The following is a 14,686-nucleotide window of genomic DNA, read 5'->3' as shown; positions in this document are numbered from 1 at the left end:
CGGAAGGCCCGAGCGGCACCTGCTGGGCCGCCACAGCCCCGCTCGCCCTTGCGCTGCCCCGGGAAGGCGCGGCGGCCCTCCGGCTCTGCGCCTTCCCCGCCGACGGCGGGCAGAGGGCGCGCCCGGCCGGCAGGCGCCGCCCGACTCCTCCCGGGCGCTCGGCCGGGCTCTGCCCCGCCGCCTCCCCGTCCTGTCCCGTCCCGTCCCCCGGGCCAGGCTTCCTGCCGCCGCCTTCCTGTCGCCGCCTCGCCTCGCGTGTCGGCCCCGCGGGCGACTGGCGCTCGGCTTCGGGGGCGCCCCGGCGGCAGGGGCAGGGGCGGGAGATGCCCGGGCCGGCGGGCGGCCCTGCAAGCGGGCGCGAGTGAGGGGCGCGGGAGCCCCGAAGGTAAGGCCAGCCGCTGGCCGGGCGGGAGGCGGCGCGCTCTCTGCCGGCGCCTTTGCCTCGGGCGGTTCTCTTGCGCGGGGCTCGTGCCTGTGGCGCCGGCGGGGCGGTCCCGGGGCCTCGGGGCTCGCTCGGAGGACCCCGCGAGGCCGCCAGCTGCGCCGTCGCGGGCGGCCCCTGCGGGCGCGGAGAAAGTGGCGGCGCGCGAGTCCCGCGGAAGGTCCCGACCAAGGGCGCCGCACGCTGCCCCGCGCCTCCGCGGAAACCGGCTCGCCCTCGGAGGCGCGACTGGACCCGGGAACGGCTCTTGCGCCGCAGACCGGCGCGGCCGCCCGCCTGACGCTCTCTTGTGGGGAGCGGTAGGCAAGAGCAAGAGCCCGGTAGCACCTGGAAGACTAACAAAATTGGTGGTCGGGGGTGAGCATTCGTGAGTCATGAATGCTCCTACCCCGCCACCAATGTTATTGGCCTTACAGGTGCTACTGGATTCTTGTTCTTTTCTGCGGTAACAGAGTAACAGGGCTACCCATCTTGATCCGTCTCTGGTTGGTGGCCGTGTGGGTCTGGGGTAGGATCGCAGGTTTAAGGCCAGTGGCACCTTGGAGATCAACGAGATTTCCAGGGGATGAGCTTTGGAGAGTCAGAGGTCCCTTCTTCATTGGCAGCTTATCATGCAGCATTCTCTGATTCTCCAAAGCTCATCCCCTCTCCAAAGCTCTGATTCTCCAAAGCTCATCCCCTGGAAATCTTCTTGATCTCCAAGAATCCCCTTGAATCCCATTGGCTTGAGTAAACACTGCAGAACTTTCCAATGCAAATCCTAAACAGGGCTTGTGCCCTTCTAAGTCCATTGAGATCAATGACTTTTCAACTCTTGGAAGCTCGCTAAGAATCCAGTGTGATGTACAGGGCAGACTGGGATCTGGGACACTCGGTTTCGAATCCCTGCTCTACCGTGGTAAAGAGTCCAGTAGCACCTTTAAGACTAACCAACTTATTTGTAGCATAAGCTTTCGAGAACCACAGCTCTCTTCGTCAGATGCAAGAGCTGTGATTCTCAAAAGCTTATGCTACAAATAAGTTGGTTAGTCTTAAAGGTGCTACTGGATTCTTCGCTATTTTGCAACTACAGACTTAACACGGCCAACTGCTCTGCTCTACCATGGAAGCCTGCTGGGTGACTTTGGCCAGGGATGTTCTTTCAGCCTACACTACCTTTGGAGGTGTTGTTGGAGGATAAAATGCAGGAGGGGAGAAAGCTGTTCTGGGCCACCACAGGAGAGAAATGAAGGTATAAGACCTAAGTAAATCAGTCTTTCACCTTCCCATTAAAATATTTTTGCTTTCCCTCCCTGCCTCCTGAAAACCTGAAACAGTATTGCTGAACGAATGTATGTTAGTTTCCTGGAGCTTTTAATTTGTTAAGAGCGGCAGGACTTGAATCTGGAGAACCAGGTTTGATTCCCCATTCCTCCGCTTGAAGCCAGCTGGGTGAGCTTGGGTCTGTCACAGTTCTTTCAGAGCTCTCTCAGCTCCACCCACCGCACAGGGTGATTGTTGTGAGGATAATAATAACACACTTTGAAAACCACTCTGAGTGGGTGTTAAGTTGTCCTAAAGGGTAATACATAAATCAAATGTTGTTGTTACTGTTATTATATACCCAGCTTGTCCTGCCACTGGAACTGTTGGTTTTTATTTATTAATTAATTTATGAACATGTTTTTCTTCTTTCTTGATAGTAGCAACTCAGAGTATCAAATGTGGATACAAATAGCTGGGGGAAAAATTAAATAAAATTCTGCAGGCCTCTCTCTCTCTCTCTTTAAAAAGATGTTTACAAATATACATGGGAGAGGGGGAATGGATTTGTGTAAGTCAGGTTTTCAAAGTGCCTGCAAAACATGACCAATCTATGTACCAAATTACCCAGCAAAATATTCAGAACCCATGCCTTACTCAGATTGCATCAAAGCAGTATACAAAAAGGCCATTTTTTATCTGTGCTGTAATAAATTGAACAAACAGTTGCCACACAGAATGATAGGTTGCTTTGTGTACCATTCATCCTCTTTCGTATGGAGGATATCTGTTATTTTTGCCATTTCTGCAATATTGCAAGATTTATGCGGAGTTCCCCCCATATCATCACTCTCTCTCTTTCACACACGCATGCTTGAAGAGATTCTGTCTGAATTCTGGGAATCCTTTATATATGATAATACAACATGTGTCCAAATGGGAAGAAATATATTCTGCACCTGTTCAGGACTATTTAAATCCAGGATTCTGGGGAGTGAAAGAGGAGGCAAGTTAGTGGAGTGTCTTTCGTGGAGCATTAATTTGGCCCAAGCAAGAATTCAAACAAACAGATTCTTATATTTGTGACATAAAAATTTCCATGCTTTAAACTCCATCTGCCAGACTGGTCCAGCCACAATTTCCCCCAGCTCATGGTGAATTTTTCAAGATGACAACTGCTCTTGGTGTGCTGAATTGATCCTGGGGAGGGGGGGGAAAGATCCGCTTAGCTACTGTGAGTATGAACACAGCAGGGTGTTTAAAGGTCAGAGGTAACTGAAGGAAGTTGCTGTTTATTTATGGCAGACGTTCACAAGAAGTAGGCAAAAGCTTTGAACTTAATAATAACTCTTCTTATTCAGCACGTGGGTCTGTGACGCAGTTTACAGACACTGAAAGAAACACTTGAGGTTGGCAAGAAAGTGCCGAACAGTTCTGTGGATTATTTTTATTGACTGGATTCCAATCCCATGTTTCCTCTGAGGATCTCGGGGTGGCATGATTCATTCTTCACAGCTCCAGTTTACCTTCACAACAACCCTGTGAGGTAAGTTAGGCTGAGAATGACTCGCCCGAGGTTACCCGGCAACCTTCCACGGCAGTGGGGGGATTTGAACCCGGGTCAATAAAATCATCAAATCAGGGCTATCGAAAAAGATTTGCTGCCTTTACAAAGGACTGCGGCTATGGAGGATCCCCAGAGCTCCTGTCTCAACAGGCGGGATTTCCCTGGCCCCTTGAAGGTCTCGACCCACAGACTGAACATCGATCCAGAGGAGTTAGCCATGTTAGTCTGTAGTTGCACAATAGTAAAGAGTCCAGTGGCACCATTAAGACTAACCAACTTTACTGTAGCATAAGCTTTCGAGAACCACAGCTCTCTTCGTCAGAACAGCAACTGGATGGGATGAGAAAGGCAAAGCTTCCCAGTGGGGAACTAAAGGTAGTCATTGAACGTTCAAAGCTCTTGGTTGCTTTCACGAACCATCGCTCCCGATAAGTGCCCATGTTCTGGCTGAGGTAGGCTCAGTCTCCTCTGTGGCAATATCTTCTTTCAAGTGGCATCGTTGTCCTCTATTTGAGCTGGTAATTTCTCTGCAGTTGCTCCCATGTTACAGAATGGTCTGCCGTAGCAGCGGGTGCACAGACATTCTTCTCTGGCAAGTTTTAGGAAGTTGAGCTAGGCTGTCCTCTTCCCCCTGGCCTTCGGAGCTACGGTTGAATGATGCTTAGTGGGTCAGTACAGAGGACTGGATTCCCTAAGATCCGAGGTCAGTCTCCTCTGGGGCTTGGGGGGGGGGGTTAAATTGCAGGTACCATTACAGTTGCCAACCTCCAGATGGCACCGGGAAATCTTCCAGAATTACAACTGGCCTCCAGGCTACAGAGAATGGTGCCTCTGGAGAAAGTGGAGGGTAAACTCTATGGCATTATATCCCTCTAAGGTCTGCCCCTCCCCAAACCCCACCCTTCTGATGTTCCAACCCCAAATCTTCATTAATTTCACAACTGAGAGTTGGCAACCATACATACTATGGTGGTTAAATTGCACTTCTTTTCACCATGATCTTGGCACATGACAAGCGTGATATGACTGGCTTGCAATTTTTTGAGATAATCTTACATTTGTATGTTGTTGGCCTCTTCATGCTGTGAAGAAGCAGGATGTAATTTTTTTAATTAATTCATTTGTGGGGGGTTTTCTGGCCATCACCACATGTCATTCTGAAGGCTTGATCGTGTGAACAGTAAAAACGTTGGTAAAAACGCTTTTGCTTCTCGCCATGTGCGCAGAGAGAGGCGGGAGGTAAGGCAGGACAGAAAAAGGGGTCTCATGCTCACGGATTAGTGTGTCATCTTCACAGGTAACAGAGCTCACTTGGTATATTTCTGACATCAGCTCCTGCCTCTTGAGGGAAAGAATGTGTGATGTGGCACATGCCCTATAAATACTCTTTTTATGAAGTTACTCATTCACAATCTTTCTTTTTTTCTTCTAGCCTCCCACACCCTCTGGTTTCCTCTCCTTTGCCACAAGGCTCTTCACTCTTAAAAGACACTCGAGCACTTGGCTTGCAGTGCTCCATCTGTGCTGTGGCTGCTGGTCCCTCCTCCTTTACAGTCCCTCTTGAGCCTACGTGTTTCCTCTCTCACGCTAGCCCTTTCTCTTCCCTTTTTTCATTTTTTTTGTAAAGGAAAAGTGACAGGGCTAGGTGTCTGGGTTATAATACAGTAGAATGTTTAGCATATTACTGAATATAGAAACGTTCTCTGCATATAGATCCAGAGGAGTTAGCCGTGTTAGTCCGTAGTAGCAAAATCAAAAAGAGTCCAGTAGCACCTTTAAGATTAACCAACTTTATTGTAGCATAAGCTTTCGAGAATCACAGTTCTCTTCGTCAGATGCATGGAGGGCAAGAAGAAACTGGTCAGATATAGAGGAGGGGAGGGGAGGGAGGAGTAGATGCAAACAGCTCCTTCTGATATGGAGATCAGTTTGCTTCTGTAAAGGAAATCAGTTACTTTTGATAATGAGATAACCATTCATAGTCCCTATTCAGTCCCAGCTTGATAGAGTCAAATTTACATATACATTCCAATTCAGCAGCTTCCCGTTGGATTTTGTTTTTGAAAGGTTTCTGTTGAACTACAGTGACCTTTAAGTCCTTGATGGAATGTCCTGGTAGATTGAAGTGTTCTCCCACTGGTTTCTGGACGTTGCCATTTCTAATGTCAGATTTGTGTCCATTTATTCTTTTGCGCAGAGGTTGGCTGGTTTGTCCAATGTACAGAGCAGATGGACATTGTTGGCACATGAGGGCATATATCACATTGGAGGATGAGCAGTTGTAAGAGCCAGAGACAGTGTAGTTGATGCCATTGGGTCCTGTAATTGTATTCCCTGGGTAGATAAAAGGGCAGAGCTGGCATCTGGGTCTGTTGCAGGGCCTGGTACCTGTGCTGGTGACTCTGCTAGCCGATTCATGATTGTAAGTGAGAAGTCGTTTAAGGTTGGGGGGCTGTCTGTAGTCAAGGAGAGGTCTTCCACCCAGGACTTCTGAGAGAGAAGTATCATTTTCCAGGATGGGTTGTAGCTCACTGATGATACGTTGGATGGGTTTGAGCTGGGAGCTATAGGTGACAACCAGTGGTGTTCTGTTGTTAGTTCCTTTAGGTTTGTCCTGGAGTAGGCTGTTTCTGGGTACTAGTCTGGCCCTGTTGATTTGTTTCTTCACTTCATTTGGTGGGTACTGTAGTCCCAAAAATGCTTGTTGTAAATCTCTTAAATGGGAGTCCCGATCAAGAGCATTGGAGCAGATACGGTTGTAACGTAAGGCTTGGCTGTAGACAATTGACCGAGTAGTATGTTTAGGGTGGAAGCTGGAGGCATGTAGATATGAGTATCGGTCTTTGGGTTTCCGGTATAAGGTGGTATTTATCTGTCCATTATGTAGTTGTACAGTGGTGTCCAGGAAGTGTACCTGTTGTGTAGAGTGGTCCAGGCTCAGGTTGATAGTAGGGTGAAAGTTGTTGAAGTCCTGATGAAATCTCTCAAGGGTTTCCTTCCCATGGGTCCAAATGATGAAGACTTGGAAGCGTTGCTCCAAGTCCGCCATGAATATGTTAGCATATTGTGGTGCCATGCGTGTGCCCATGGCTGTGCCATTAACCTGTAGATATAAGCTGTCACCAAATTTGAAGTAATTGTGAGTGAGTACAAAGTGACAAAGTTCAGTGGCGAGGTGTGCTGTGGTTCCTTATCGCTTTCAGTCCATCTGCATGTGGGATATTGGTGTATAAAGCCTCCACATCCATGGTTGCTAGGATGGTGTCATCTGGTAGGTTGTCAATGGACTGTATTTTCCTGACGAAGTCAGTGGTGTCCCGTAAATAGCTGGGTGTGCTGGTGGCATAGGGCCTGAGGATAGAGTCCATGTATCCTGAGACTCCTACTGTGATAGTGCCTATTCCTGAAACAATGGGGCGTCCCGGGTTACCTGGTTTATGGATTTGGGGTAGTAGGTAGAATCTTCCTGGTCGTGATTCCTTGGGTGTGTCCGTATGGATGCATTCTTGTATGTCCACGGGGAGAGTCTTTAATATTTTATTGAGTTCTCTTTTGTATTGCTCCGTAGGGTCAGAAGGTAGTATTTTATAGAATGTTGTGTTGGAGACTTGTCTTTCTGCTTCTTGTAGGTAGTTATGTTTGTCCATGATGACAACTGCTCCACCTTTGTCAGCTTCCTTGATTACGATGCCAGAATTACTTTGGAGGCTGTTTATGGCCTCTCTTTCTGCATGGTTGAGGAGCAGGAGGTGGCTTTAGGTGTTGTTGTTTGTCAATTATCTCAGCCTGGGTACGTCGACGGAAGCATTCAATGTAAAAGTCCAATGAGGAGTTCCGGCCCTCAGGGGGTGTCCATGTGGAATTCTTTTTTCTGGAGTTTTGTAATGATGATTGTGTATTGCTGGGTTGGGAGGGTGATTGCTGCTGTGATGGTGTCTGTTCAGTGCTTTGTTCATCGTTTTGTTCAGCAGAGTAGTTGAAGAATTCTTTCAGTCTTAGGTGTCTAAAATAGGCCTCTAGGTCTCCACAAAGTTGTACGGTTTGTGTGGGTCTGGCTGGGCAAAAAGATAATCCACATGAGAGGACAGATTCCTCTGCTGGGCTCAGTTTGTGGCTGGAGAGGTTGATAATGTTGCTAACTGGATCCAAAGTGTTCTTGTTCCCTGTTGCATGCAGGAGTTTTGAGAATTTCTTCTCCTTCTTGTTCTGTAATTCAGTAAATAGAGTGCAATAAATCGTTTCTCTGGTTTTGGTAAACCAGTTCCTGGTCTGTGCAGAGGGATTGTTTTTCATGGAAGAGTCTAGTTCAGAGATCTCTTGCTTGATCCATTGTTGCTTGCTGTACATCAGTCCAATTAGGTGAATTAAGAGTTTCCTGGATAAGGTGTTGCATAGTTTCTCACTGTAGTCTGTGTAGTAAGTGGATTTAAGTGGATTCCTCACACACAGTCCCTTGGGTAGAATGTCCAGTTTTTTGCGTTTAGAAAGGAAGATGATGTCTGTTTGTATTCGTGCCAGTTTCTTCATGAGGTTGATGGATTTCCTCTCCATTCGGCTGAATGCCGTGCTTTCCATGGTCATAGATCCAGAGGAGTTAGCCGTGTTAGTCTGTAGTAGCAAAATCAAAAAGAGTCCAGTAGCACCTTTAAGACTAACCAACTTTATTGTAGCATAAGCTTTCGAGAATCACAGTTCTCTTCGTCAGATGCATGGAGGGCAAGAAGAAACTGGTCAGATATAGAGGAGGGGAGGGGAGGGAGGAGTAGATGCAAACAGCTCCTTCTGATATGGAGATCAGTTTGCTTCTGTAAAGGAAATCAGTTACTTTTGATAATGAGATAACCATTCATAGTCCCTATTCAGTCCCAGCTTGACAGAGTCAAATTTACATATGAATTCCAATTCAGCAGCTTCCCGTTGGATTTTGTTTTTGAAAGGTTTCTGTTGAACTACAGTGACCTTTAAGTCTTTGATGGAATGTCCTGGTAGATTGAAGTGTTCTCCCACTGGTTTCTGGACGTTGCCATTTCTAATGTCAGATTTGTGTCCATTTATTCTTTTGCGTAGAGGTTGGCTGGTTTGTCCAATGTACAGAGCAGATGGACATTGTTGGCACATGAGGGCATATATCACATTGGAGGGCATATATCACATATATCACAAATTTGCATATGATCAGAGGTGCTCTCTTTTTCTTTTTGGTTTATGGCTTTATTTAGACTTAGCTCCACTACAACATGCATCAGTTGCGAAATACATATTACTGAGTGTAGAAAAGTTCTCCACATGTGATCCGAGGCGCTCTCTTTTTCGTGTGGGTAGGGTTGGCGACAGACTTGGAAAAAAATGTCCTGTCCCTGTAACAGAAACTTAATGTGTGGAAATGGGCAGTTCAAGCTTTTTGTGGCATGGCGATAAATAATATCACCTGGTAAATAGATCCAGAGGAGTTAGCTGTGTTAGTCTGTAGTTGCAAAATAGCAAAGAGTTCAGTTGCACCTTTAAGACTAACCAACTTTATAAGCTTTCAAGAAACACAGCTCTCTTCGTCAGATGCATCTTAAAGGTGCTACTGGACTCTTTGCTACCTGGTAAATAAGATCTCATTGAGCCTATATTAAAGAGCCAGGACATTTTTTTCTCCAGGCTGGACAGGAAACCTAGTTTTGAAAATAGATGGCAGGACTCAACTCTGGCAAGTTACCAGGCCATGTCCGAGATAGCTTTAAATAACCTGCTGCCAGGGGGCAGCCACTTCAGCATCTGTTAAAGGCTGAAAAGCAGGCCTGACTGGTCCCCACCCCCCACCCCAATCAGTTAGCAAGGCTAGGTGCAAGAACCCTGTTGCTGTACAGCAGAGCAGAGCAGGCTCAGAAAAAGAATGCCTGATCAAATTGGCTCCCCTTTGCTGTCTGCCACAACTAATCTGCCCAGCAAGACGTGAATGAAGTTTGCATCAAACGTTACCCGAAGGTCATCAGAAATGTCAATCAGAGGGTGGAACCCTCAAAACCATGAAGTGTCCCGCCAGCTTCCATAGAACACCTTCCAGAGTGGAGTGGTTTGAGACTTCCAGCCCAGATTCTTTATGTGCTTTCGTTGCAAAGGTTAAATATACACTTCATTGCCTAAAGATTTCTACTAGTAGTGACTGGCTGTTGGCGGGTTGCACAGCAATAAGATATATGTTTACAGAGTAGCAGAGTTTGATAATAGCACAATGGAAATAAGTAGACAGACTTCTGTGATTCTAGCTCTATAAAAATACTACATAATAGGGTAAGAAGGGTACATTTGATAGGAAAAACAACACACAGTTTCTGACTACATCTTGATAGTATCAACTAGGTACTAGAAAGAGAAAAGCTTAGACTGCCTGGTCTAGTGAAGTAGTAGTAGTGGACTGTAGTAGCAGACTGAACAAAGAGCAATAAAACCTTAGTATAAGTTGCTAGCTAATTGCCCCCCAATAAACTGGCTTATCCAATAGACATTCCTAGATTCTCTCATTAAGACTAAAGACACCCACTTTCTTTGGCGGGAACTTCGCTGGAAGCCTAAGTGATCCTATGCTAACTAGCTATCTGACTAAACAAACAGGACAACAATTTAACTCTTTCATGACTGAGCGTGGGTCACTTGCAAAAAAGTCCAACACTGGCTTTATAAACTCTTGCTCTTTCTGGATGATTTCCTTCCTAAAACAAAATGGCATTGCATTGGCAGGGGCTTGCCTGCTTGTCCCTGAAGACCTGTTGAGAGAACTGTTAATAAATGAAATAAATGATAATAATAAATGAATCTGGCTGCACTGGATGAATACAAATCCCCTGGGCCGGATGGGGTGCACCCAAGAGTGCTGAAAGAACTTTCCAGAGAACTTGCAGAACCCCTGTCCATCATCTTCAAGGCCTCCTGGAGGACTGGGGATGTGCCACAAGATTGGAGAAGAGCGAATGTTATCCCAATCTTTAAGAAAGGGAGGAAGGATGACCCGGGAAACTACAGGCCAGTCGGTCTGACTTCTGTTGCTGGGAAGATATTAGAACAGATTTTAAAGGGATCAATCTGTAAGCATCTGAAGGACCGCTCAGTGATCCGGGGAAGTCAGCATGGTTTTGTTCCTAACAGATCCTGCCAGACCAACCTGGTTTCCTTCTTTGATCGAGTGACCAGCTTGCTGGATCACGGGAACTCTGTTGACGTGATTTATCTGGATTTCAGTAAAGCTTTTGATAAGGTCCCCCATGACATTCTGATGGGCAAACTGGAAGACTGTGGAGTAGACTATAGGACAGTTCGGTGGATAGGGAACTGGTTGGAGGACCGCACTCAAAGAGTGGTGGTCAACGGCGTTTCATCAGATTGGAGGGAGGTGTCCAGTGGGGTGCCGCAGGGCTCGGTTTTGGGCCCGGTACTTTTCAATATTTTTTCAATGATCTGGATGAAGGAGTGGAAGGGTTGCTCATTAAATTTGCTGATGATACCAAATTGGGAGGGGTAGCAAACACCAAAGAAGATAGACTTAAAATTCAACAAGACCTGAATACTCTGGAGAAGTGGGCAGCTGTGAATAGGATGCAGTTCAACAAAGACAAGTGCACAGTATTACATCTGGGCCACAAAAATGAGAAGCACAAATACTGGATGGGGGATACACTTCTGGGCAGTAGTATATGTCAAAGGGATCTTGGGGGTAAGAGTGGACTGTAAACTGAATATGAGCAGTCAGTGTGATGCGGTGGCAAAAAAGGCTAATTCAATCTTGGGTTGTATCAAAGGGGCCATAGCATCGAAATCGCAGGAGGTCATAGCCCCTCTCTATACTGCCTTGGTCAGGCCACACCTGGAGTACTGTGTGCAGTTCTGGAGGCCTCACTTCAAAAAGGATGTGGACAAAATCGAGAGGGTGCAGAGGAGAGCGACGAGGATGATCAGGGGTCTGGAGACTGAGCCCTACGAGGAAAGGCTGAGGGCCTTGGGAATGTTTAGTTTGGAGAAGAGGAGGTCGAGGGGGGACATGATTGCTCTCTTTAAATATTTGAAAGGCTGTCATTTGGAGGAGGGCAGGGAGCTGTTCCAGTTGGCAGCAGAGGGTAGGACGCGAAGCAATGGGCTAAAACTACATGCACAAAGGTACCGACTGGATATTAGGAAGAACTTTTTCATGGTCAGAGTAGTTCAAAAGTGGAATCAGCTGCCTAGGGAGGTGGTGAGCTCCCCCTCACTGGCAGTTTTCAAGAAGAGGCTGGATGAATACTTGTCAGAGATGCTTTAGGCTGATCCTGCACTGGGCAGGGGGTTGGACTAGATGGTCTGTATGGCCCCTTCCAACTCTATGATTCTATGATTCTAACTGCGCTCCGTTTACACAAAGCGTCGTGTTATTTATTGAGAATGTAAAAAAATAACGGGGTAACATTTCCAAATTAAAACAGGGCAAGATGATTTACAGGATTAGGAGCACAAAATCTTTTTTTCCTCTGGAGAGCAGGGACTTTGAATCCAGCCTGAAATCAAAGAGAAAAATAATCTCCAGTTGGAAAGCAAAATCACTTGAAGTTCATATGTTCAGACCCACGGTGCAGATGAAGAACAGGGGGTATATTTTAAGCTTTGCCCCTTCGGCACAAACAGGACCCGAGCACACCGAAAAGAGGCGAGTGCATGTGCTGAAACCCATTATAATGGAAAGGAAAGGACCAAAAAAACCCATGAATAATTTTATTTTTAATTTTTTCTATCTTTTCTCTCATTTATTTATTTTTAAGATAACTGCCCATATGCCCAACGGTGCAAAAAATTCCTTCCCCCCCACCCCCAGTACAAATAAGTCCATCTGTATGTTAAATTCTGGTACAGAATCTTCCAAAAAGAAGGCAATGCAATATAACCTGATCTCTTCAGATCTTGGGAGGCAGGTGGGGTCAGATGGAGGACTCTACAGAGGAAGGTACTGGGAAACCACCTCTGCTTCTCACTTGCTTTCACAGCCCCTTGCTGGGCCACCATAAGCTGATTGCAACTTGACAGCACATTTCATAGACGACATACAAAATCCTCCAATAATGAGTTGTCTTTACAGAGCTGCTAAAAATCTTATCACCATTAAAAACAAGCATGGTTCATAATACAGTCTACAAGCTTTTGAGTTACACCAGACTCTTCTTCAGGCTGGATCCCTTGCCCTCCTTTATGCCTGCAACACTCTCCTAACTCCTCTTTATGTATGGTGGTAGAGAGTGCTGTCAAGTCGTAGCTGACTTATGGTGACCCCCCCCCCCCGGTAGGGTTTTCATGTCAAGAGACTGAGAGATGTGGTTTGCTGTTCCCTGCCACAGCAACCATCGTCTTCTTTGGAGAGTCTCCATCCAGGGCTTTTTTTCTGGGAAAAGAGGTGGTGGAACTCCGTGAGTTGCCCTTGGAGAAAATGGTCACATGGCTGGTGGCCCCGCCCCCTGATCTCCAGACAGAGGGGAGTTGAGATTGCCCTCCGCGCCGCTGAGCGGCGTGGAGGGCAATCTCAACTCCCCTCTGTCTGGAGATCAGGGGGCGGGGCCACCGGCCATGTGACCATTTTCGAGAGGTTCCGGAACTCCGTTCCACTGCGTTCCCGCTGAAAAAAAGCCCTGCTCCCATCCAATTACTAACCAGGGCCAACCCTGCGTAGCTTCCATAATCTGACGTAATCGGGCTTGCCTGGGCTATCCATTTATATTCCTCCACAAAACTCACTCACTTTACAACGCAAGCCTAACCAGAGCTACAAGCCTCTAAACCCACCAGACATCAACGGATTTAGAACAGTGGAACTGACCTTAGGACTGCGGTGTTAATCCTCGTCTCCAACTGAAATGAAACCAAGAGCTAAAATCCTATGAACATTTTTGTACTGATAAGAGTGCGTCAGATAGCGATGTTCCCTTGCATGCAGCATTCAGATAGCAGAGAAATAATAAGTTTGTGGAAATCCCCTAAGGTTGCATTAGGGTGTGAGAACCAAAAGGGAAGTTTGGAAATTAGTGTACAGACTGCCACTCCGTTAACCATTGCACATGTAGGAATACTGCTTTACCAAATAAAATTATTATTGATCAAGGGTGCATTCACCGCTAGTTTTTGTTCATTTTCATGGACCCAAGAATATTACCCTTGCTAGGGAAGCCCCACTGAAATTTATGGTCATATGCAGGGCTTTTTTTCTGGGAAAAGAGGTGGTGGAACTCAGGACCGCACAATGATGTCACTTTGGGTCAGCTGGAACAAGGGGGGAGTTTTTTAAAGTTCAAATCGCCCTCAGAGAAAATGGTCACATGGCCAGTGGCCCCGCCCCCTGATCTCCAGACAGAGGGGAGTTGAGATTGCCCTCCGCGCTGCTGAGCGGCGCGGAGGGCAATCTCAACTCCCCTCTGGAGATCAGGGGGCGTGGCCACCGGCCATGTGACCATTTTCAAGAGGTGCCGGAACTCCGTTCCACCACGTTCCTGCTGAAAAAAAAACCTGGTCATACGTATGTACACGTGTACCGTCAAGTTGCAGCAAGGGGCTTTCGAGGCAAGTGGGAAGCAGAGGCGGTTTTCTACCATTGCCTTCCTCTGCAGAGTCTTTCTTCGTGCCCCCCCATCCAAGGTCTGATCCTGCTTAGCTTCCAGATCTGATGACTTCAGGCTATTCCATGCAATTTTCCCTCCCTGACGCATCATACTTCTGAATAACCATGTTTAGGATCGGGCAGCTTATTCATGTAACTGTAAGCTCTGCCTATTTGTAGTTCTGCGTATGCCAGCCCCCCCCCCATCGCTATGGATATTCCCGCTCCTTACCTCACTTCTTCCCTAACCTGAGATCATAAGCGCAGCCGTGTTAGATCAGACTCATAGTTCATCTTATTTCTTTCACCACTTCAGGGTCATGGAAGTTCTGGGCCTGCATGTCCCCATTGTTAAATTATGGCTCTGGTATTTACACCCATAGTAATTCAAATGACGCATCCTTCGCAGCCCAGCTGCAAAGAAGGGATAGTCCGTAAGCGAGTATGTGCTGGAAAGGCAGGTCCTTTTAACGACCTGGCTATGGCTTGGTCTATAAAGTAGAGCTTACCATGTTTCAAGTTGGTGGTGTGGCATCTGGCTTGAGTGCGTGCCACAAGGGCTGGTTGCACATGCATTGATCTTCCTTCCTTGGTATAAAGGGTTTTATAAAAAATAACCCCATTGCAATCGGTTTCTTTTCCCCGAATGCCAGATGTTTATCATCTCATAAGCCATTGCTAGATTTCTAAAGCAAGTTGTAGAAGTCGGGACTTTGAAGTGGGACCACTGGGACAGATGCCTGGGGCAGCTGTTGAAAGCCTCAGCCCCTGGGAGTTCGATGCAAACATTTGGAATGGCCACAAAGGTCCCTTGAAAGCATCATTCTTTCTTGAGTTGGCAAGG

General features: G+C 47.0%; 1 protein-coding gene across 1 annotated transcript in view; it reads left to right on the top strand.

The window, feature by feature from the left end:
- The first annotated feature begins 230 nt into the window (after positions 1–230).
- CARD11 (caspase recruitment domain family member 11) overlaps positions 231–14,686 on the top strand; it is a 112,356-nt gene continuing 97,900 nt past the window's right edge. Inside the window, exon 1 of the mRNA XM_054995271.1 lies at positions 231–385. The gene's annotated coding sequence lies outside the window, so the exon portion shown is untranslated. The remainder of the gene's footprint in view (positions 386–14,686) is intronic.

Source organism: Eublepharis macularius, chromosome 12, assembly GCF_028583425.1.
Source record: "Eublepharis macularius isolate TG4126 chromosome 12, MPM_Emac_v1.0, whole genome shotgun sequence".
NCBI classification, from domain to species: domain Eukaryota; kingdom Metazoa; phylum Chordata; class Lepidosauria; order Squamata; family Eublepharidae; genus Eublepharis; species Eublepharis macularius.
This window is presented reverse-complemented; position numbering and strand designations above follow the sequence as displayed.